General features: G+C 37.2%; 1 long non-coding RNA gene across 1 annotated transcript in view; it reads left to right on the top strand.

The window, feature by feature from the left end:
* Positions 1 to 22,740, top strand: part of LOC147601742 (uncharacterized) — a 68,709-nt gene extending 45,969 nt beyond the window's left edge. The window contains exons 3-4 of the long non-coding RNA XR_015257648.1: positions 14,937 to 15,060; positions 22,617 to 22,740. This is a non-coding gene — a long non-coding RNA (uncharacterized LOC147601742). The remainder of the gene's footprint in view (positions 1 to 14,936; positions 15,061 to 22,616) is intronic.
* The last annotated feature ends 2,792 nt before the right edge of the window (positions 22,741 to 25,532 follow it).

Here is a 25,532-nt window from a genome sequence, read left to right as displayed (position 1 = left end):
CACAACAAGCAGACATCTAATATGTTTAGTTTTATGTAATTATTTTCTTGCCAAGTTTAGTTCCTTCAGGAGACAACAAAGTAATTGCTGCACATCAGCTTTCTAGTGCTGCTCAAGCACGAATATCCCTGCAGCACACTACTGCCCAAATTATTTTGCAAACATTTGACATATTTCTAATCCTTAAAAAATCCTAATTTATCAAAGGAGAAGGGGTTTTTTTTTGGCTCTAAGTGACTGCAATTTAGAAATGGTGCTTTTCAATATAAATCTACTGTTCCAGTTCTTTAAGAATAATTATTTTATTGTGTTCAAATCAGTATATGCAAATGTTTGCTTTAATTAAAGTATGGCTTTAATACTATGGCTATTTTCTTAAATAGCTGTGACTGTTGTTGCTTTAAATCTGTCTTTCCATACAGAGCACCAAGGGCATTTCAAGTTCATTGGATGAACAACTAGCCAGGCATTACAGGCTGATTTCAATGCACCGTTTTTACTCTTGTCAGGGAAGACATTACATAGACAATTAAATGATGCTGACTGTCAATAATATGCCACGGACCTTACATTTGTGTCAATTAAATGTTTGGTGCAGGGTGGATAATATTCAGTGTTGTTTCTCGTTACCGCAATTATTGCCTAAAAACAAAAGCCAAGTTCCGCTCAATCCAATTTTATTACTCTCCTCGCATGCCCTGTAGCTGCTGCTCTGCCTCTCCAAGTTTCGTGGCACTCCACGGCAGACCTTCTAAAAGTTTGTTGTACAGGGCCATCTAGTGGCACAAGGATTCTAAATCTAACGACAAACTGGTATTTTCAGAGCCTGTGATTCCTTCAGGAGACTCACAGAGGGATGATCAAACAGAGGGATATGAATTCTTCGTGCTTTGAGGGACTGTAAGAGAGAACAGGGGGGAGTGTTGCTATTAGCCACAGATCCCATTCCACCAAATTATATGTAGCAAGAAGGTAATAGGGAAGAATCTTGCTAACTTTTAAACCTCTCCTGGTGCTCTAATTTATTTTCTCAGTGAACAACACATGGCACTGCTGAGGCTGCAGACCAGGAGTGGTACTACTAATTCTAGCAAAAAAAAAAAAATCTGCCTTTTATTATGCTATGTCCTCATCCATACAGGTTCTTAGCACCAAAATACCTGAAAACCTTCCCTAAATTCATTAAAAGTTATGACTAATATTTGTCATGTGTGGTTAGTTCTTTTCTTCTTTTGGAGAGAAACATTGACTGTGAAATGTCTTCCAAGTAGAAAAAAAATTGTTTGTTGACTGTCTATTTGAATATAGGTGTTACTAAACAACTACACTACATGGAGTATAAAGTGGGGATGCACGTGTCCTTAAAGTGGAAACAGGTGAGGATTCACTGCTTTGAATTAGATATTTAAGAAAATTCCATCTCTCTCAAAGGTAGTATTTGTTTCTATTGTAGACAGTTGTATTATGCTGAAAGAAGAGAGCCATCATTTGTGGACTTTGGTAGCTGCACATTTTCTACATCTGGTTGTAGTTTACTGACAAACAAACTGTGCTTGACATAAGGTGTCTCTCTGAGTTTGTTGATAACCTGTAAGTCAAGACAGGATCTATCCTGGGGCATCAGATTATAACTCCCTTCACAATAGGGAGTAATAGTGAAAAAAGGAAAACAATACACACAATATATGTATATTTATGTATATGTAAGCACATATATGACTGATTTGAAAAAAAAATGCTCACCAATGAAATATTTATCACAAGCACACATACAAAGAGGAAGAGAGAGAGAGAGAGAAAGAACACACACGTAATTGTGTTATGACCAACTCCTTTTCTGTACCAAATAATTAAGGCTACATAAAATTTTTTTCACATACAAAGATAAGCAGTTACTGCTAAAGATATGAATGTGAAAGCCTATTTATACCATTACCAAGCTTTCCTTCTGGCATATAACCTTTTCTAAAATCATCAAAGTTTTGCAATATTAGAATGTAAAATTCTAGGAAACAAAAGGAATGAAAATGGGAAGAAACAAACTCTACACTTGTACTGAATTCTTAGAAATACCATAATTTCATAGAAATTATGGTATTGAATTGTTAATACATCAGTAAAAAATCAGAGTATGATAAGAGTGTATTTACAAATTTTGTAAACTTTCCTTTTTTGAAAAAGAAAAATCAACTGATAACAAATTGTAAGTTACCGCTTCTTTTTTATTTTTTTAAATTCCTACTACAAAAATATAATCACTGTTGTCCTATAAAGGTTAATTTTCATATTACATAGTAAAAGGCTTCCAATCAAACGATTTCTGCCACTTTTTCCTCTGATTATCACATTATCAAAATGTCAATGTTATCAAGTAAGGTACATTAGGTGTTATTTTCAAAATCTGAATCTGAAAAGTAGTCAATAGTAAATCTATAATTCATAAAAAAATCATAGCCAGCTTTGACTTCCAATATGTCACTGTTGCTGTAACCGTCGTATTATTTCCTTCTTGGCTTTGGTTGTGAAAAAAAATTCATCCTCTAATTTTAATAAAATATTGTATGTCCCAGAGCTCAATCTTTTGTATAAAACAGCCATCTTTCTCCTTGACAATTCATGATACATCTGGCATCAACAGGCAAATGATTTATGCAGATGCGGAAGAAATATCTGACAGCTGATTATGCTGTCATATTTTCCCCAGTAACTCAACTTATCAAAACATTAGCCAGCACTGTAGTGAATCACCAAGACAATATTCACCAGATGCAGTATCTGCATGAGCTAATTTTGGATCATAAACTAGAAAATACTTCTTGGGAATTGGGGAGGATTGAGGACTGCCATTTCACACATATGGTGGGTAGTCAATATTACCCACAGCCCCATGAACTATCTGAAAAAAAAAAAGTGTAATGGTCAACAAGTGCAAATGAACATGATCAAGAACTCTGCCTTAGGTAGCACAGCAAATTATCTAACTATATCTATTAAGTTATCTACATACATGCAAATGAGCAGAGAGTTCAAATTAACAATGATTGAAAAAGATTCTCATCTGATGCTTGGAGCTGAGGATCACCACTTACAAACATTGCTGGGAAGACAGGAGAATATAGAACACTGGAAACTTAATTTTTTGCTTAAATAATGTTTATACTTGTGCAATGATGCAGAGGTTTAACAATCATTTGTAAAAATATGTGACTGAGTAACTGAGCTCATATGTAATGTGATGGACAGGTATTGGGTTAAACTTAACACTATTGCAGGAAACATAACATGTTGTAAGAAAGAGTTCTTCTTCCATATTCGAGAGAGAGGAAAAGCAGTGATGTATTCTAGCACCCCTATTAAGTTCACTTATGATATGTGTGCCAGGGCCCACAACTCAACAAATTCTGCAGCCTCTCCCCATCCCAACTCTCTCCCTTCGCGCCCTCGGGCTGCAGTGCGGGAGGTCGTGGCCACCTCTACTGTGAGGCAGCAGTGACCTGGAATAAGGTCTGGGCTCAGTCTCCATGGGTGTCTCCTCCTCCCGCAGAGGCTGTGCTCGAGCTCAGACCCTTTGCCCCAGCCCTCTCCTGGACTGCACTCTAGGGATGCCCGTGCCATCTCATCCTCTTGCAGACTCTTGCCTAGCCAACTTGCCTTACCTCCCACATGCTTTGGATGGCCATCCTGGGGCCAGCCTGACTGGACCTGCTCTGCTCTCCTTGCTCACGGCTGCAGGACCACATCCCACATCAGGACCCTGCACCCATGCACTGGTGCATAAATATGTATGCTGCTGTGAGGGAGAGAAAGAAGGTGACAGAGGGACACTGCTTGTAGCACTGCTCTGTGGTTGTCTCCTCAGAGCCATACTGTGCAGATCTGAGCAACTGGGAGGAATTGTGACAATTTCAATCAGTAGCTGCTGTAGAAAGTGGAAATCACTTATTTCTCCTGTATCCGTAGAAGCCCACAGGCAAATACCTAAAAAGCCATAAATGGAGAAACTGAGAATGGAAATTTTCAATACTTCCAAAATTCATGTTTTGAATTTTGTCACAAGCTTTTTACCCTTTTAAGGAAAAATAGTTTGAGATAATTTCTCTTCTTATGGACCAATTCTCTGCATAGCTCCACTCTTTATCTGATCTTTCATGAAAACAACTCCAACAGATAAGAAATTAAGAGTCTCTTCCCAATTTTGGTCAACAAGAGTTACCTGAATTTTATTTGGGGGTTGAAAATCAACTGTAAAAAATATTCTCACTGCTTAATGAAGTCCACGTAGCTGTTGCGTGAATCATGGCACAGACAAGTGTATTACAATATATTTAAGATACTATTCTGAAATTCAGTCCCAGACCTCTAAACAAGATCACCATAGCTCTTTCTGTGCTGGTTGATGAAATGTGTCATGGCTCTGTGCTTCAGTGTGAAATATAACTAATGAGTATTTACTTCCTGAAACCATCAGTTACACAAAATAACTTAAGGGTGTGCAAGGTGTGGGAGAACTGTGTCCCAAGACATCCAGCATTGGCCTGGTTTCACTCTGACTGAAGTTAGTGAGGATTTTCCAGAGTTTAACATCAGCAACAGTAAGCCAGTATTACTGCCTTTTAAAAATCTCATCCTTAATGTTTCTAAGCAGCTTTGAAAGCCTGAAGTAAAAAGCCCCTTTAGAAGTGCAAAATCACTGCATTATCATTATATTGAGGCTGGTTTACTTTCCTTAAAAACTGTTTAAAAGAAAACCTGTTTTCAATGAATTGAAAGAGTTAGGACTTCCTGAGAAGAACAGTGTAAGTAAAGTTTAATTTAAAAGTCATAGGTTAATATTTCTGGGTTTAGAGAAAACAGGCTTATACACATCATTCTTCATTTTGCATACAGAAAAGAACCCTGTAATCTGATATAATCTTCTGAACATAAATTGTTCACTTTTTTTTAACCAAGTAATTCATTTACATCAGCAATAACAATATTTTTTTTTCTATTAAAATCTCACCAATAGCACAAAAAAGAATTAGAATAAATGTCATGCTGTAATTTCAGAGGTGATTAAAAAGTTAATATTAATATATAATGCTGAAAACACCTTTTGGATTTCTGAATATCGTCTGGAGAAAGCACAAGGAAATATTTCTTTCATCTGTAATGAGCGTTAGAGACAGAATTTAAAGAAATCTAGGAAGATGGATGAAGTTCAAAAGAAATTAAACCCAGAGCTTTGCACGTTAATATCACTGAATAATAGAACTCTTTTGAATATAAAAAAAATGCTAATCTGAAGTGTATTTTCTTGGCTTTTTTTCCAAGTCCTGGCTGATGTTCATAACACTATTTCCATGCTAAATCAAAATCCAGTGTTAAATTTGTGTTTGCTCATATGATAGCCCATAACCTAAGAGCTATATGGGAAGGAGAGAAATTGCATGGTTGCAGAGCTGCTTCCTTTCAAGTGAATGGGAACAATTTTACAATAAATATTTTTAGAGTGCTGGGAGGTGTAAACCTCTCTTAAACCACTTTTATTTGGGCACTCTTAATGGCACTCAAAGACTGTAAGTAGAAATATACACAATTTATGTGAACACATAATTTAATCATGAGCTAACAGATACAATACACAGTTTAGACTAGCATGCTGTAAAGTTAAATGAGTATGCTCACCACTTTCAGTGCAGGCACCCAGTAATAGTCTCTGCAGGCCAAACAGGTCATGAAAATACAGGTGTCTGTAGTTCCATGGTGGTCTGGTTTTGTTTAGTGAGGAGGGGCTACGGTGGCAGCTTCTGCAAGAAGCTGCTAGAGGTTTCCCCTTTGTGTGGTGGGCTCAGCCAGGCCTAGTGCAGACCTGCTGCTGGCCAGGGCCGAGCCAATTGGTAGCAGAATGTGCCCTGATAACGCCTCTGTGACAACATATTTAAGAAGAGGAAAACAGAAAAAAAAAAAAAAAAAAAAGAGAGATAATGTGAAGACACTGAGCAGGGGCAGAGAGGGGCAGGCGTGAGCCTTGCGGGCCTTGCAGCCCTCACCCTCTGGCCTCCCGCTGGGCGGCTGTCGGGGCCCAATTCAGCCCAGCCTGACTGCAAGGAGTGAAGAGAGCAGATGTGAAGAGAACCTGAGAGGCGCCTGCCTGAGCCTGATTGTGAAGAATTTCTTGTGAGAGGAATGGCTGCAGACGCCAAGGTCAGTGAGGAAGGAGGGGGAGGAGTAATGCCACGCTTGGCAGAGGTTCCCCTGCAGCCCATGGTGAAGCAGGCTGTGCCCCTGCAGCCCATGGAGATCCATGGAACAGCAGAGATCCACCTGCAGCCCATGGAGGACCTCATGCTGGGGCAGGCAGATGTCTGAAGGAGGCTGTGGCCCATGGAGGGCCCACTGGGGCAGCCGGTTCCTGAGGGACTGCACTCCCTGGAAAAATGACCCATGCTGGAGCAGTTCATGAAGGACTGTAGCCTGTGGGAGGGACCCTGTGCTGGAGCAGGGGAGGAATGTGAGGTCTTCCCCCAAGGAGGAAGGAGTGGCGTAAAGTGACAAGTGATGAACTGACCATAACCCCCATTCCCTATTCCCCCCAGTGGCGCTTGGGGCTTGGGCAAGGAGGTAGAGATAATGTTAAGCCGGGGAAGAGGGAGGAGTAGGGGGAAGTTATCTTGTTCTTTTTCTCATTTTCCTGCTTTGGTTTTAATAATAAACAAATAGTTTTTCCAGTGTTGAGTCTGTTTTGCCTATAATGGCAACTTTAAGAATCTGTCCCTGTCCTTATCTCAAATCTTGAGCCTTTGTTTCTTATATTATCTCTCCCTATTCCTTCAGAGGGTGGGGGAAGTGAGAGAGAGACTGTGTAGTCTGGTCCCAAGTGGGGCTAAACTATGACACGTGGTATAGACAGATTCTCAACCTTGCTGAGTTGTTGTCTTACAGCTTTGCTTTTTACTCAGGATTGTATATATGTCAACATCAGTAATTTTTTAATCTGAAATTCTCAAGTTACTATTAGCAGCCTAGCAATTCCACTTGTGTCTTTTGGTTGTTTTTTTTTGTTTTTTTTTCCTCTTATCTTGAATGTCTTTAACTTATATATTGTCAATATAATATCTCATTATTTATTCTAGATTTCAGATCATCCACAATTAAGACACCTACGTCTCTATAGATTACCATGAAAGCAGGGTGAGTGGCAGGAGATGGGCACAAGAGTTTTGAAAACCAAAGTAATTTATTTAGTAGGATAACTTTAATGAGGATCCTAACAAGACTGACCATACAAAAGAGAGAGCCACCACTAGGAAGAGGCAGAATAAGCAGCTGTCCATACGTCCTCAGGGAAACTAAGAGTTCCTTCTCAAGCTGGAATAACCATCTCTATCTACAGAGCATGAGAAGATGCAAAAGCAGATAATGGGAGAGCAGATAATGCAAAAGAGATAATGGGCTATATCCTTGTTTAAACAGTGACCATTACTGCCCTTAATTTTTTCATTAGCAGCAGCAGAAATCTCTCTGAGGTTCTCTGTCAGTTCCTACTCCTCCTTTTCTATCTTAGAAGCAGGATCCACAGTTGCCTTCTTGTGTCCATAACAATCTCAGAAGACACTAAAGCTTATTTAAAATGCGATTGTCTCCTCCCAGCCCCCTTCTGGCATCCACAGCTTTCCCAACTTGTACTCTTTACTTCCCATTGCCTTTTCCTAAATGCTCTTACCACACTGGAAATCAGCTGGTCTTCCTCCCACCCACAGACATTTCTTGTAAATTACATTTTCTCTATGTGGCTAATCAGCTTTTCTGAGGCCCAAACAAAGAACATAAAAAAAAAAGCAATAAGGCTTTGTGAATATATTTGGAAATTACACTACCTAATCAGAAGTAGGTAGATGAGAAAATGTCATTGTCTTACAAAGTTAGTGGCTTCCTTTTTTGGGTTTGTTTTTGTTTTTTTTTTTAGTTCTTAATCACAGAGAAAGGAAGGTGTGATGGAACGAGCCACCCAGTGACATAGATTTATTTACTGAATGGGATGGGTATGTCAAGTGGATGGCAATTTCTATTCTGTCTCACACTTGCATAGACATACACTCTGCATAGGATGCCCACATCGGACAAGGCCTCCAGTCTAGTTGTGATCAGCACCATGGTCTCAAGGGAATGGGATATTTTTTCCACCTGGCTGAGGTATCCAAGCCCTGGATGGCAAAATGAGTTCAGCCTGTGGCAATGATGAACACATCCGTGTATATGCTTCCCCCAAGAGGAGCTACTGTCTTCACTATTTATTGTTTTCTAACCTAAAAACTATGCTTAAGCCACCAGAGGCCTTGACTACATCACCTAAGGCCAATCTCTTGACTTTCTTCATGTCCTAAGTCAATTACTGGTTCTTACCTAAACCTCTGTCATCTTCTGAGACCCTGCCATGAATGAAAAACTGTTATCAGTTCATCTGTGCATCTCTGTTTCTTTCCCATGCATACCTAAACCATTAGAGAAGGGTGGATATAGTCCAGATCTTTAGAGTAAGTCTTCTCCACAATAATTAGTTGTGCTTTGTTAGTGTTGCTATTCCAATAATTTAATGAGATAGAGCTGGGCAGATGTAGTCAAGGTCTTATTTAAGTGATACTTTCTTATAAACTTCACCCCATGGCATTCCCCCTCTAATTAATGTTATCTCAACTTAATATGTCTGTAATTTACCTTCTTCATCTTCACACAGTCACATACAGCTGGAAGCAGGATAACTGTCATAGTTTTGTCTTGGAGAATAAATTTAAACAATAGAGAGAGGGCTTCAAGCTTTCTTCAGATTTAAGAGTGTAATAGGTATACATGACTGAGAATAGATGTCAGTTCTTAAACAAGTAGTAGCACTGAATATTCCCAGGGTGAAGACAACCACAGTACTCACTCTGCAAAGAAAGGAGTTAAAATATTTGTCCTCAGTTTGTCATAGAAGGCACAATGATTTGTCCTCCTTTGAGCTCAAAGGCATAAAGGAAGTGTCAAAAAGTGAGGGATGTCCAGCTATCCCAGTCTATTCAATATATAAAATGATAGTCTTTATCAAATACAGAAAAACAAATGATTGAAGTATCGTACCATAAAAGCAGATGAAGTGGTACAGTAACTGATGCTGTGTCTTCATACAGGCATACCCTCCATAGAAATGAGGGAAAGGGCCAGGCCTCTATAATCTCCTGGGAAGAAGAAGAGTGTGTGAAGGTGTCAGTCAATACTCATATGTATTAATTTAGAAATATTTATTTCTGTGACTAGCAGTCTTCTTAGCATTCTTAACAGCACTTCTTAGTCCTTGCCCCTAATGTCTCACTTAGTGTTATTATTTGACTCATCTTTAATGCTTCTCATCTATCTCGTACTAATGTTTATCAGCTTAGCTTTTGTTTCTTTTTCCTCACTCCTCTTGTCATTAATCAGTAGATCTGTTTAGTATAAAGAAGAGAAGGTGGAAAAAAATAACTGTGTTGAATTTAAGAAAGAGCACACAAGGTGAAGATGAAATTCAGTGTTCTGTTCCTGAAACTGTCTACAAGCAGAAGTTGAGGAAAGAATATGAAGAAGATAATAATGCTGCTCCCTAGTATTCTTTCATCATCCAGATACTTCCAGCTCAAGTTATTTTTTGAGTCATCTGCAGTTCCTGTATGTAGTTATTAAACCTCAGTGGATTTTCCTTTTATGTACTACAGAAGTACTATGTATTCCTTAACCAGTGTTATTTTTTTTTTTATTATCTGAAGCAATTTCTAAGGCTATGTGTCAACAATTTTTTTTTTATTATTATTATTTTGTTGGTTTGGTTTGATTTGATTTTGTTTGAGCCTGGCATTGTAAGTTATTGACACACAGAAAGAACAATTCACGTGCTTCATGGAAGCTGGAAAAAAATTATAAGGAGACAGGGTTGCAGCAGGCAAATTTAGGATTTAGGAAAGAATTTAGGAAAAAGCATGCAGCTGTAACCTGCAGAGTCTTTGAGAATATTGGAAAGTTACAAACATCAGTGAGGAAACTCTGATATAGTTTATCCAATATTTGAATGGATTGGGTTCACTACTTAATGTATCTTTTGAACTATATTCTATGAGGTTATAAAGCATACAGATAATTTCCTTCAGTTCTTATCTGCTAGAAGAAAATTAAACATTAGAGTAATTACAGTTAACCTTCTAAGCTGACTTATCTTTATATTTCTTGTTTATTATTATTGGCTTTTGTGATCTGTTGCTGTATTGTGTCTAGTTCAAATTATGTAGTGCTGAAGCTGGGACAATGGCGGTTTCAGTAATTTTAATGAGGACTCAAAAATTATTGATAATATTTTGTTGATGATGGTGGCTTTTTCCCTATTTTTAAGACTTTCCTGGGACTGAATATATAGTCTCTGAGACAAATCTGGAGTTTAACTGGCAAAAAAAATTGAGGAAGTTTGTTTTTGCTAGTTATACAAATTATCTTTTGCATCTCTTCTAAATTCCTTCTTGTTTCAGAAGGCAGTGACTGTTAATAGGTATCGAAAAGATGACAAAAATAATCAATCAGAATCCAATTTGAAACTGTGGTTCATAGAATCATAGAATCATAGAATGGTTAGGGTTGGAATGGACCTTCAAAGGTCATCTAGTCCAAATCCCCCCTGCAAGGAGCAGGGACATCCCCAAGTAGATCAGGTTGCTCAGAGCCTCATCCAAGCTGGCCTTGTATGTTTCCAGGGATGGGGCATCCACCACCTCTCTGGGCAAACTGTTCCAGTGTTCTACAACCCTCGTTGTAAAAGAATTTTTCCTAATATCTAATTAAATCTACCTCCCATTATTTTAAAACCATTACCCCTCGTCCTGTCACAACAGGCCCTACTGAACAGTCTCTCCTTATCTTTCTTGCAGGCCTCCTTGAGGTATTGGAAGACCACTATAAGGTCTCCCTGGAGCCTCCTCTTCTCCAGGCTGAACAGCTCCAATTCTCTCAGCCTGTCCTCATAGGAGAGGTGCTCCAGCCCTCTGATCATCTTTGTGGCCCTCCTCTGGACCCTTTCCAACTGGTCCATGTTCTTATGTTGGGGGCTCCAGAACTGGACACAGTACTCCAGGTGGGGTCTCACCAGGGCAGAGTAGAGGGGGAGAATCACCTCCCTCAACCTGCTGGCCTCACTCCTCTTGATGCAGCCCAGGATGCAGTTGGCCTTCTGGGCTACAAGGGTGCATTGCTGGCTCATGTTGAGCTTCTCATCCACCAGCACTCCCAAGTCCTTCTCCTCAGGGCTGCTCTCAATCCATTCCCCGCCCAGCCTGTATTTGTGCCTGGGATTGCCACGAGCCAGGTGCAGGACCTTGCACTTGGCCTGGTTGAACTTCATGAGGTTGGCACGGGCCCACCTCTCCAGCCTGTCAAGGTCCCTCTGGATGGCATCCCTCCTTTCCAGTGTGTCGACAGCACCACACAACTTGGTGTCATCGGCGAACTTGCTGAGGGTGCACTCTATCCCACTGTCCATGTTGCTGACAAAGATGTTGAACAGGGCTGGGCCCAACATAGACCCCTGAGGGACGCCACTCGTGACCGGTCTCCACCTGGACATCGAGCTGTTGACCACCACTCTCTGAGTGCGGCCATCCTGCCAACTCCTCATCCACTGAGTGGTCCGTCCATCAAACCCATGTCTCTCCAGTTTAGAGAGAAGGATGTTGTGCAGGACAGTGTCAAATGCCTTGCACAAGTCCAGGTAGATGATATCCGTTGCTCCTCCCTTGTCCACCGATGCTGTCACCCCATCATAGAAGGCCACCAAATTGGTCAGGCATGATCTGCCCTTGGTGAAGCCATGTTGGCTGTCACCAACCACCTCCTTGCTCTCCATGTGCCTTAGCGTGGTTTCCAGGAGAATCTGCTCCATGATGTTAACATGCTCAGCAATAACCTTCATGTTAATTGCCATTCTGGTAGCAGTTTATAGATGATACCTGGAACAAGAAAACCAACCAACTGGGCACACCAAAATCTTCCTCAATAGCCTCACTTACATGCCATTGCATTTGGCTTGGGGAATATGGAGTCAAATTCAGCCTCCCAAATCACAACTGAAATGAATAAATAAGTTTCACACCACCACCAGAATGCATCACTGCAGTAATCTTTAAATTACAGCCATTAGTACATTTTGTTATTCATACCTGTCATTAGTCTCCTGCGTTTCATTGCAGAAATGCAGATATTTGCATGCCACATACCTAATCCCTTCTGAAATTAACTCTTGAAATTCACTGTAGCATAAAATTAGCATGTATAACAGTTAACTCATGGTTAGAATTTTATAAACTTCAATTTGTGGTATAATTTTAACCTAACATGTCTTGCTGCTATTTTGTCATGGTAACAGGCAGCCTGTTTTGCTTCATGTACAGTACAACTACCCATTTGTATGCACACAGACAAAAGAGAGATTCTCTATTTCAGCACTCATAGTAGTAGAAGTGTTCCAAATTTACAAATGTATCTATTTAAGTGCAAATGAGTCCAAGTTTTTCTGTGTTCTGGGACCCCTGGCAGGGGTATCTTGAAATTCAACTAGTCTTTCTCTGATTTACCAAAAATGTTTGAGATCTATTGTTTTTTAAAAGTGTCAGTTTTCAAGGTGTATCTGCTGAGTATTAGTCAATTTTTGTGAACATCTTTACTCAAATATGGAAAGAATCTTTTGTGTTTTTGATAGCAGACTTTATGTGATTGGAAATATTTTCTGAAAATGTATATTGTCCTGTGAAATACCCTCACAAAATCTACAGTGATCATGTAGGTTATCAAAAGTCAAAGTGAAAGAATTTTCAAGTGTCACTATTCAGATAGTGACTATTACAGCAGAAATATAGGAACAAAGGTAGTTTCCAGAGGGAAAAAAAAAAAGTAGTAAAAATAAAAATAGCTTGCTCTTTTTATTTTTTGTTTGTTTCTTTATTTCTTTGTTTTCAGAAGTTTACTTCAGAAAGGAAGAAAAGGAAAACTACCACATGAGAACATCAGATACCAACAGTGATGAAACAAAAACATGTTCAGAACTTTTTTTTTTTTCTCTTCAGTATAATTTAACTCCTTTTATGTAGGAAATTTTATCTCCTTTTGTAAGCATCAAATATTCTCATGTGTGTTCTTAATTTTGAAATATTTTCTAGCAGAGTGATCCCACAGTCATAAAATATCCAAAAGGCCTATCTCACATTAATTTTCCAATTTTGAGATTTATGAGATCTTACTATTGTACAGAACTGATGTGTTTACTTTCAGGGAGCTAATACTAAACAAATGGAATTCAGTGCTTCAAATTAGAAAATCCCAGAGAAGGCAAGTTGAATTTCAAGGTTCTGACTGTAGTTTTGTTGAGATCCAAATGAATCTCTTAAAAACTCCTAAACACTATTTTCCAGTAGTTACAAAAAATACAAGTAATAGAGTCACATTTAATAGCTTTTTCAAGTTTACAAATGTTCAAATGCTAAAAAATATTTATGTCATGCTGTGTTCATGCTCCCACAGTGACTTAAGACTGTATTTATTTAACCTAAATTGAGTTATTTACCTCTATTCATCAAACCACCTGAGAACTCTGCCTCTGTACGCTTTGTACGGCTGTACAGATAATATATTTAAAAATCCAAGTAGTGACTACAAACAGTTCATAGGACTTTGCATTAATGATGGCATGAAAGGTATGTATAAGCATTGAAAAACTTGGATCTAAGAATTTCAGCTTCAGATCATTAATTTCAAAGTAGCACAATCAAACAGATGTCAAGCTTATAGGATTCAACTCATGAAGAAATACTAAGCAAGTTGGACTTACTGTCATTGGAAATGAAGAAATCTCATTATGTCCTAATTATTCAAAGATGGTGAATAACAGTGATCCAAGTAAAGATTTACAGTTCCAAAGAACATCATGATCTAAAAATGAAGTTTAAAAAGCATAAAGACTTTTAGTGACATTTTTCCTTTTCTCATGTATGATATTGTAGACAGGAAATAAATGGAAGTTGTATTTTTTATATTTATATTCAATAAAATGTTCAAGAAATAAAATGTTCAAAAATGTGGATAATTTTGTTTGTTTTTTCACATAAAGGTTGATTTCCAAACAAATAATGAAAAAAAAAAGTTGCTTGGCTTAGTTATGTATTGAAAATAACATAAGCCTATTCCAGTGCTCCTTTAGAGCTCTGCTGAAGACAGCACTTCAGGGCAGGTACACACCAACCAAACTGGACAGATGACTGTGAAAAGGCTGTACAGAAAGTCATCACAAGGTTTATGGTCTTTGTGTAGTTATGGATTTCAGGTACATAAAATATGACTAAAATGTTATTTTCATCTTTTTTCCCCTACAAAGCAACATGTTGAACTTGTACATCCTAGCTGACTTTTTTTTTTCTCTCTCTCTAGAAGCACATGTGGGGACACCTCTCGATCTTGGAAGGCTTAGTATAGAGTAATAAAGAATGTAAGTAAATAAGAATAAAGTAAGTAAATAAGTAAAATGAAGTAAGAAAATAAGTAAAAAAGAGTAAATAAGAATAAGAAAGTTTCCTTTCTTTTTGCTTAATGAGAGATATCCAGGATATTTTCTGGACATTGTTATGAAATGTTTAGATTTAGAAGATAGCTCTTTCTTCTTTCAACAGTTTGATGAGATTGCAAATTCTTCCAGGTGTTGCTCTTAATGTTTTAACAAACATACTTATCCATACTCAGTAATTCATTTTCAATATGAATGTCCTTAGGCAGTAGGGAGGTGGCTAGTCTTAGTCATTTCACAGAGCTGAAAGAAAAATGAAAAGTCAACTAGGATGTGCAAGTTCAACATGTTGTTAAACCAGGAAATTATTTCAGCATCACACAAAGCAACCTAATTTCTGTTCATTTTCTAGGTGAGAAAGTTCAACATTAATTTTAAACTGAACTAGCTTTTTCAGCAATAAGAATACTACAGATTACTTCACCTGTGCAACCTTGGCAAGCACTTCAATAGCAAACCTAACGGATCAATTAAATGTAAGTGCTACACTGAACCTGTCCTTTGAGGCAGCAAAATCCTATTGAAGAGCGATTTCTCCAATACAATGAGAATGGAAAATTGATTTACAGGCTAAATGTGTCAGTTCCTATAAACAGAGTTATAATGAGGGTCTATATAATGTCAGATAAAGGAACAGAGGATTGAATGGGGGAACAGATAACATTTCAGTATAAATGAAGCATAATTGTTCAATCAATAGTTTGCTGTAAAGATTTGGGTAAGATTTCACTAGACATCGATCAAACAAGTATCTCTTTGTACAGAGAGCAATGAACTGCAAGTTTATGATGGGAAAACACTCGCTCAGAAAAGGGTTAAAAGGATTAAAAGCCACTAAAATGCACTGAAGCAGATCACACTAATGAATAGTTTTTTACATCAGCTAAATAGTCTGCTTTCTCTTTCTTTCCCTCTCCCTCTCCACCCTATTTCTTGGTCAGCAAAGACAGCTGCTGAGGTAGGCTGGCTGCTGCAAGGAGCTTTTCAATTCCAGGTGTTCTTACAATAAAGCAGGTGCCATTCTTTAGGTATGAAGTAGCTACTGATAAGAGTAAAATCCATAAAATAAGTAGCATAGCATTCAGTCTGAAAACACTTAATACAAATAGACATTTGCCTAAAGGATCGTTCCCCAAGTATCAATAGAACAATTTTTAACTGGCTTAAACATCCATCCTCCTGCTTTTAAAAGATTCAGCAATCTAATCAGGGAGCAGTAGCAACACTATGTGATTTACAGCACATTAAAAAATGCAAACACTAAAAAAAAAAAATAATAGGAACAGACATGATTACTGTCTATAAATACCTCAGAAGTGAGCAGAATAGCAAAATGCCCAGGAGGAGAAAGCTATTTAAGCTAAAGGACAATGTTGGCAATTGCCAAATAATAAATTTAGACTGGAAATTAGAAGATTTCAAACTATTAGAAGAGTCAGAGTAAGGAAGAAACTCCCAAGGGGAGGAGTGAAGAAAAAATATCTACTGGCTTTCAAGACACATCCAAACAAGTTTGTGAAAGGGATTACAGAATAGCAGGAGATTGGCCTAGTTTCACTGAATCATTTCCAGTCATATGTCATACCTTAATAAGCATAATGAAGAGATGAACAGTAATTGATAAGGTGATACCAATCTCTGTCTCTTTCAGTTGGCTGGAAATGGTATGTTAAGTAGGAAAAAAATTACTATATTCACTAAATAAAATTTGTTGCACGTAGTTTGAAAATCTGAAATGAAGAATAATTTGATCTCATGGGCCTATTTCCCAGGCACACCAATCATGTATCTCAGAAAAGGATATGTAAATGAACTGAAGCTTATAACTACTGCTCTGACTAGGTAGTATGATTTAGTGAGGACATAGAACCTCATAGTCCCTTAAGAGCGTTCCTAAAGGAAGTATGACATTGCCTAACCTTCTTACCATGCCTGTTTTGCCAAAGTTCTCTAAAAAAAAAAGCAGTTAGAAAGCATGTATTAGAGATCCTGACACCAACTGAAGTCACTGCTGGAATGTTCAGAGACCTGAATGGAGTTTCCATTCCACTTGGAGCTTCCCAGTACTGTTATTTAATTGAGTATCAAGTTTCTCTAGCCTTTGAAGCAAGTATTTGCAAGTCTTACTCAACAACTACATAGTACTGTGCGAGACATACTTTTCTAAAAGTCAAGACTTTTTAAAATTTAATTTATGTTTCAAAATAGACATGTTAAATAAGAACTAGTAATGTGAAACTATCCCCAAAACATGCCCCAAAACCAAAAAGAACAAAAAGAAAAACAGAAGTGCTTACCATCTGGACCAGTTGGAGAGGGTCCAGAGGAGGGCCACAAAGATGATCAGAGGGCTGGAGCACCTCTCCTATGTGGACAGGCTGAGAGAGTTGGGGCTGTTCAACCTGGAGAAGAGGAGGCTCCGGGGAGACCTTATAGCAGCCTTCCAGTACCTCAAGGGGGCCTACAGGAAAGATGAGGAGAAACTCTTAAGTAGGGCCTGTTGTGATGGTTTTAAAATAGAGGGAGGTAGATTTAGATTAGATATTAGGGAAAAAATTTTTACGCTGAGGGTGGAACAGGTTGCCCAGAGAGGTGGTGGATGCCCCATCCCTGGAAACACTCAAGGCCAGGTTGGATGAGGCTCTGAGCAACCTACCGTAGTGGAAGATCTCCCTACCCCTTGCAGAGGAGGATTGTACTAGATGACCTTTAAAAGTCCCTTCCAACCCTAATGGTTCTATGATTTCTAATGTTTCTAATTCTGGAGCATTGATATTTAAATTCTCATTGGAATTTCATTTAAAAACTTTTAAGACTTAATAATAGGCCTTATTAGAAGGGTAGTTTATCTGAATATCTAAGATTACTTCTCGGTGGCAGTAAAACTTTACTTGATTACCATTCTCCCTGAAATTGATAATATTGTTATTAATTTTTATTAATGAAATACATATAGGACTGAAAAACCTCTGGATCCTATTGTGCTACATACAGTATGGACACCTAATTCTGCCCAAATAGTTTTGGACACTGGAAAAAATACAGATGTTTCTTACCTTACCCAGAGGCAAGCAGCTAATCATTATCTAAAGAAGACACAAGACTCTGCTTCCATCAGTCTGAGTCTTTGCAGTCTTTTATGTATGTATGTACTCTTGAATTTTGCATTAAACCCACAAATTCTTATCCTGGAAAGGCAAGAAGAGGAGATTGTTCTCAAATTACTGCTTCTAGAATCCACTTAGCTTTAGTGAAGGAGGATAGGCTATTGGTCTCTTATACCCTTGAAAATCCAGGAATGGTATTTCAGATCTGGCAAATAAATTATGCAGAGCATTTATGAAAAAATGCCAAACCTAACCAGGGACTAGGGAAGAGGATAGAAAGAGCATTCCAGTGGGAAGATGAAAACTCTGTTCAGTGACTTGAAGAGAACCTTTAGGTTGAGAATTTCAAGGCTGAGAGCCTCCCATTGTGAAGGAAAAGATGGTAAGGGAAAAAATAAACATTTCCCTTGATCTGTAAAATAGAATGTATATATGCACAACACTCACAGTCGAGAAACACTTCTCAGAACTCATGAATTTCCCTTGCTTGATAAATGAGCTAGCAAGTAAGCTATGGAGCTGTGCTCTGTTTTCCCCTTTTGTTCTAATTCTTATTTGTTACTGCATCAGAATCATGTATCCGAAGGAGAAGAGAGCAGTATTACCTGGAGCAGTTTAGACAGTGTTGTCAAAGATTTCTTCCTGGGCAATGAAAAAACTGTGAACTTTGAGAAGACCATTCAGATTGCGTTTTTCTCTCTGGTCAATGTTTAACCAGCAGGTGATAATACAAAAGGTAGATTACAATGATAATTTAAACCCACTTCAAGGCTCTTCTCTTTGCTTCTTGACTGGTGTCCTGAGTCCAGCTGGGATAGAGTTAATTTTCACAAGAAGCTGGGAGGGGACATAGCCAGGATAGCTGACCCAAACTGGCCAAAGGGATTTTTGGTACCATATGATGTCATGCTCAGTATATAAAGTGGGGACGGCACCGGGGGCAGGATTGCTGCTTGGGAACAGGATGGGTGTTGAGTTCTGGGAGGTAAGCAAATTGTACTGTGAATCACATGCTTAGTATATTCTATTTTTTTCTTGTTTTCTCTTCCTTTACTATCCTGTTAAACTGATTTATCCCGATCTGTGAGTTTTGTTTTTCTTTTTCCTGATTCTCCTCCCCATCTCACTGGAGGAGGAGGAGTCAGCGAGCAGCTGCGTAGTACTTATTTGCTGGCTAAGGCTAAACCACGATAATTGGTTTGTGTTATTTTTTTTTTCTAAGATAGCAACTTAGCTCTATTTTATGAGAGGTTTGGTCCTGTACATTATTAGATAAAATCTCTTATAATGTTTAGTTAGAGGAACACTGAGTTTTTCTGTCATTATAAAACTTAACAGAAGGTAAATGTTTCTAAGCTTCTGAGGATGTGTAGTTTGAGATATATTTGAAAACTCAGACTAGGAGAAGTTAAAGTCAGGTAGAAATGTGCTTAACCTAGTTTAAGTAGTGGTAAGGTGGTGGAAGAGTATGGCAAATTAGGATTTAGGCACTTACATTATTTTTCTGATATGAACCATAGCTTTAAATTTGGCACATGAAACCTCTTTTAGATTAGGATTTACAGTTCTTAACTTCTTTCTACAGTTTAGCACTTAGGCTAGCTTCTTGTCATGTACTTGCTTGATGCCTAACTAAATAGCCAGCATAGAACCCACAGTCCAGCTGACTGTGATCAGAATATTATCTTAATCAGAAAGGAATACTAGTTTAAAGCCCAGGAAATGACCGAGCCTTTATCTCCTATACTCTTGGTGAAAGCTTAATTTAAAAATTACTGGGGTGTGTTAGATGTTTTCTGTTCTATCTTTACCATTTTGTGCTATCTTAACTAGTAGACATGACTGAAAACGCCTATTATGCCATAATAAACTGCCCAGTAGCTGAAGAAATCTGTTGACATTCTCTCTGTATCTGTGGATATTCTCTGTTAGTATTCAAGTACTGCTTCTGCAGAGGAAGTGGAATGTCCATTTAAAATTTCTGCGACTTTTCTGTGGCTAGGTAAGCTCTAGTAACTACCAGAAATTTTCCTTTGGTCAACCGTTACAGCTTTATCCTTACTTGTATTAAAATAATATCTTAGAATTAATTAAATTATATCATTGAAAAAACTATGCAATATATTTATTAGTCAGTCTGCTTCTTTCAAACATGTGGATGAATTCCCTACCTGTAAAGAAATTCTGATAACTTGTTAACAAAAATAAAGACCAGTTGTCTTTCTAACTAGGCTATATTGTGGATATGTAAAAATAAGCTACAACATTTTAGCAACTAAAGAAAATAATTATTTTGGTTTTGACATTACATGTTTCTAGGAGAAACATCTGTGTGTCTAATTTGCTGTAGTGAGCAATTAATGGCTAAAGCATAAACCATCCAATATTTTAAAAAATAATATGAAGGCAAGCAGTGTTTGGCTTCCAACTTATGTTAGTCATTCTTTAATATTTTCTCTCCTTCAATTCAGATTACAAAAATGCACTATATGGCTGCTGAGCTAACATTTTAATTTTTAATAACAGTTTGTGTATTCATTTCAGATTGTGATGATGATCTCAGCATATTAAAATAATTTGCACCTCATTTCCAAATGAGAAATTGTTTTATTTGTTTAGTTAATTTCTTAGCAATCCCCTTTAATTCCAAGATAAATGTGTTTTTCAAATTTGTCCAATTGTGTAAGAAACAATCAAATAACCCCCTCTGGAATCCCTCAGCCCTCCTAAGATCTTTATAACAATCTGGTTTCAATTAATTGTCTTAAATTCTAACTCTGTGGGAGAGTTGTTAAGCACTATCAGGTTGCACAGACATCTCTGTCCTTGGAGATTTTCAAAACTTGGTTGGACACCGCCCTGGGCAGCCTGCTCCAGTTTTGGAGTTAGCCCTGCTTTGAACCGGAGCTTCAACAGGATGACCTCAAGATCTCCCACCCAAACCGAATCTTTCCATGATTCTATGAAAACAGCCATTAATTAGATTATATAATGGCATCATTGTACATTGGATTATACAGGGAAGCAATTTTCACATTTTAGTAAAATTGAATAAAATAATAAAACTCTTAAAACATCTACATTGAAAAGAAACTTTAATATATGTATCATGTTAATGCATGTATTTTTTGTGCATATACATATATGTATGTACATTTGTATCTATACATACGTGTACACATTCTATGATGTTAAAACATCTCTTTTTGTACATTAGACTTTGGTGCTTAATGTGCTGAGGTTTATGAAGAATTCTTGCTTTTTATATTTTATTGCCAATTTCTTCTAATTATATTTCAATGTGATTTAATTCAATGTAGAGTTAATCAGGAAATTAAATATAAAGGTTGCCACAATGAGGACTGAAACTGGGGTTAGTCCACAAATATTTAGCTTTGAATAAGAACAGTAAATAGCCTATATAAAATGAATAATGTTATTTCCTTTAGAAAAACACTTAGTGGAATGAATTTCCTTTTTCATGTTTTTGACTTCTTAGTTATTCTAGATAAAATTATCAGGAAATTTCTGCTTCCAGTAATGCCAGTATAAATTGAAGGCAAACCTATGATATGTACTGAGTTACAGCTGCCAGAGTATTTATTCCAGAACTGAATATGACTCATTTATACAGCCAATTATACAGAAAATTGTGATGGTTTTGTAGTGAATTTCATCCTATCACCATCTGTTATGTATTTCAGAGCAAGTTTTTAATTCAGAAGGTGATTTTACTGGGAGTGATGATATATATCTTTATTACAGGATATATTAATTGCATTACAGCCTTAATACATTAGAATATCATATAATGTCCAATTCTTCATTCTTGCTTACATAAAGTTCATACCACCTTCAAGTTCTTTACAGCCAAAATGACTCTGGAAGCCACACCCAGTACATATCATACAACATAACAGTCTTGAAAGCATAATCTGTTCCTAAGAAATATAATATGAAATATTTCCTAAAATATTATTTTGAACTGTGAAAATAGGTGTTTTTACATGAAGTAAGACAATGAGTCTCTCAATTCTCAGCTGGTTATAGGCCCCAAAAGATTTTATTTAAAAAAAAAAAAAAATCCCGTTGTTACCTGGAGTCTGTGGTGGTGTTTCAGATGATTGTTATGTTTATGAAGGTAATGATACTTGTTTCTGCTATTATACCAGGTAACTTATGATTCGGCAAGTAATGCTGACTGTAGTCCAACTGTTGTCCATAGGATAACACTTTCATTCTTTTCTCTCCTCCTTCAGCCTCTTTCAGAAGACAATAATCTGAAAACCATAGTGCACAGACATGCTTTTAATCTTAGCGTAACACACACATTTTTCAATTAGTTGAAGTAACTACTGCTGAAAAGTTTCATGATCTAAGAAAAAAATGTTTTTTTATGTTCACAGTGTGTTATAAAAGCACCATAAAAACCTGAAACTTTCTTTAGAAATTTTCTCATACTAGGAATTTGAAACTCAAGCTTATAAAAATGTCAAAATCTTGAAGAACTATATTTAGAAATTTGAGCAAAACCACAAAATTAAACTTTTTGCTTCTGTAAATATAGAGCACACTTACAGCTTTTATTTGGAATGGCAAAGGTTTTAAATTTGTTGTGCCACTGTTTTTAAAAATTAATGTTAACATTTTCATGTGATGATTAAAAAAATAATTAGAACAACTGAAAAATAATTAAAAGCCATTCAAAAAGAATAGGTCACGGAGGGCTACATAGCTGAGGAGAGAGACATAGGAAAAGACCAAGCTGAAGAGAAGTGAAACTTTTGAGCACCCTCATGGAAGAGACAAAAAAAAAGTGCCTTACAAAAGCTATGCTTGCTGTTTGGGATAGCTGCAGCCAGCAGAAATCAGACTCCATGTATGGCTCGCTCTCCTGTGTAACTTTAATATAACTTTTTATATAGCTTTTCCAGAAGTCAGAGACCAGCTCTGAGGTCTCTCTCAGACTGGGACTTTCCCTGATTCAAGCTGAGGAAGATACTGCACTTCTCAGAATGGGAACCTGCTGTGCCCTGTCTGCTATCAGAGGTAATTTCCAGCTCAGGGTGTTTTGAGGTGGGATCTAGCAGGAATGCAGATTATTTTAGGCATTATTATATTCTGTTTGACCATGAAACCATTTACTTTAAAAAGTGCTAAGACATTCTTAATTTAAAGGTGGAAGAGATAATCCTACTTGAGATTGATAAGACTCAAAGTCTTTATCAGCTACTTTGCTGGTAGAGAGCTTTGGGATGGAAAGGATTAACTCACCTGCTTCATTTCAAGCAGACTAAGCCTGCAAAATAACTCTCTAGAGAATCTGCTTACATAATTGAGGGTCTAGCACCATTTAAGTGCTGGACTTGTGTCAGCTCTGTCACATCTGTCAGGCATCTGCAGTTTAAATCCAGGCAGGACAGCAAGAGTTAAATGGATGCTTATACAGATTATATTTCATTATACTCTGCTCTAAGCCTCTGCCTAGCATTTCAGGTACATTGATCCTTCATGCTAGAGACACAGTTTTCCTTCTCAATATAAATTTAAGGAAACACATTAGTTTCTGTACATATACCACTACAAACAGGGAGGACTCTTCCTCTCCGCTCCTCGCCCCGCCGCCCCCCCCGCCCCATCACACACACGTCTAAGTATGCATATGACTGTAAGCAGAGTAATTAGGTGTGGCACCTCAGACATAAACGTCTGATAAAGCTTCAGAAGAAATTTAACTATGCGGTCCAAAGTGTTCTCCAGGACAATAATAAAGAAAAATATGCCACAAACCTAAGGTCTACTCCACCCAATTTCTTGTTCCAATCTTTAAACAAGTCATAGATCTTCTCGCTGAGCTATTTTAGCTATATCTTTCTAATTTTTTTGCCATGTTCTTTTGAACTCTTTTAAGAAATAATTAATCCTATTACTCTTATCCCTGAAGGCTTGTTTCTTTCACCAGGACTATCTACAGAGACCCTGCTCTATTTCTGATTCTTCCATAAATCTCAAAAAAAAAAGAAAGAGAGAAAAAAATTCATGAGGAGAAAAATGAGGTATGAAATGGGATCAAACACATGCATTATTTGCCTGTTATTACTTGCCTTTCAGCATCTGAATCACACAAGCATTGTGTCCTTCATAGGAAGGACACATCCTCTTCAGGAGTTTTGAAGTGAAAATATAAGCTATTTATGAGGGATTTTGTAGAAAAAGTATTCCCAATATGCTCTAAAAAGTACCTCTCACTCCTTTCCTGGGTCATCTCGTTTCCACCTGTGTAGACTTCGTCATAGAGTTAAATATTAGTTAGCTGAGATGATTTCTCTATGCGTAGTAGGGAAATAATTTATCTGCATGACTCAAAGCAAATATCCAAGCCACGTGCATCTAATTAAAGTTGTTTTAATCAGTTTTTATTGAGTTTAATCAAACATTTACTTTGTTTTTTTTCATTCCTTATAATTAAGTCATTTGTTGTTTAAATACAATAAACCAGACACTTAATGAGCACAAGTGCAAAGCACTATGAAACTCTGTAGGCAGTCATGTAACACACACTAAATTAAGAAGGGCTCACAAAACCACTTTCTGTATTCCTAACTGTACTCAATAAACTCTGAAAACACTTCTCAACACCTTATAACAAGCACAAGGTCATTATTAAGCTAGAATGCTCTATGTGAAAAATGTCAGACTAATGCTAAGGATTTAAGCTTATAGAGCATGAAGTAATTCCTTAGGTGCAAACAGCTGCTTACTCCTAATAAGTAGACCAGACTCTGTGCTAAATAGGAAGGCAGAAGTTCATAGTAATTCCTTTTCCTCTGACTTGAAAGAAAGTGTTGTGTTTTTTTTTTTACTTCAAACATTACAGCTGCCTGAATCACAAAAGTGAGAGAGAACAATCAGACACCTCAGAGGTTCTCCAAGGTGTAAAAGACACTGGAATAGCCCCACTGACCATCACCTGCTTGGATTGTGGCATTTGAGAGAAACACTTTCCTCTAAGTTCCTGTAATTTCTTCTTCCAAGACTTTACTAACCTGCTATGTAAATGCTCAAAAAAAAAAAAATATCAGCAAATGCCCATTTGAAAAATACTCTTATAGTCACAAAAATTATAATTTCAACTACGAAGGGAGATTCTTGGATGTTGGGAACGGAGAGGTTCTCAATCTGTTCACAATCTGAGGACAAACTGTCTGCTGTTTTCCTATTAATAGTCATAAAAACACTCTACAGAAAACAAATCATTTACCCAACTACTTCAACAATAAAAAGAACCCCAGAAGTCTACACTTTCAGTGGTAAAACTAGTTAAAAAATAGAAATCTATATTATTTATAAAAATAATACATTCAAGTAAATTAATATAAATAACTTGATGGAGTAATCTAGAACCCGGCTTTCTCAAGGTGTTATTTATTATTGAAAGCAAAAGATTTAGATGTTTCGTTTAACTGTGAGAGCATCACAGTCAATATTCTTTAAAACTAGGAAGGAAAAACCAGGGAAAGGAAACTAGTTGTTTGGTTTTTTTTTTTTTAATATGCAGCAAACAGGTCTTCTACATGAAGTTCATAACACTTTGTGTTTTCCTGTAGTCAGGTTGATTCCCATGAAAGGTCTCTGTAGTTCTGAGTATTTTTGATCTTTTGAAGACCTTTCCTTAAGTTTTTGTTTCTTCTTTCTTCTCTGGCATTCCATTTGATTCGGAAACCTTTGAGAAAAAAAAAATATCACCCATATAGGTATTACTTTCCTTTATTAACCCACATACATTTTTCTAAGGCATATCTTATTTAAGCTTTTCTAATCTGGTGATTAGTTCTTTATTA

This window comes from Chlamydotis macqueenii, chromosome 2, assembly GCF_036417535.1.
Source record: "Chlamydotis macqueenii isolate bChlMac1 chromosome 2, bChlMac1.mat, whole genome shotgun sequence".
NCBI classification, from domain to species: Eukaryota; Metazoa; Chordata; class Aves; order Otidiformes; family Otididae; genus Chlamydotis; species Chlamydotis macqueenii.
The sequence above is the reverse complement of the archived record's forward strand: the minus strand, read 5'-3'. Positions and strand labels throughout refer to the sequence as shown.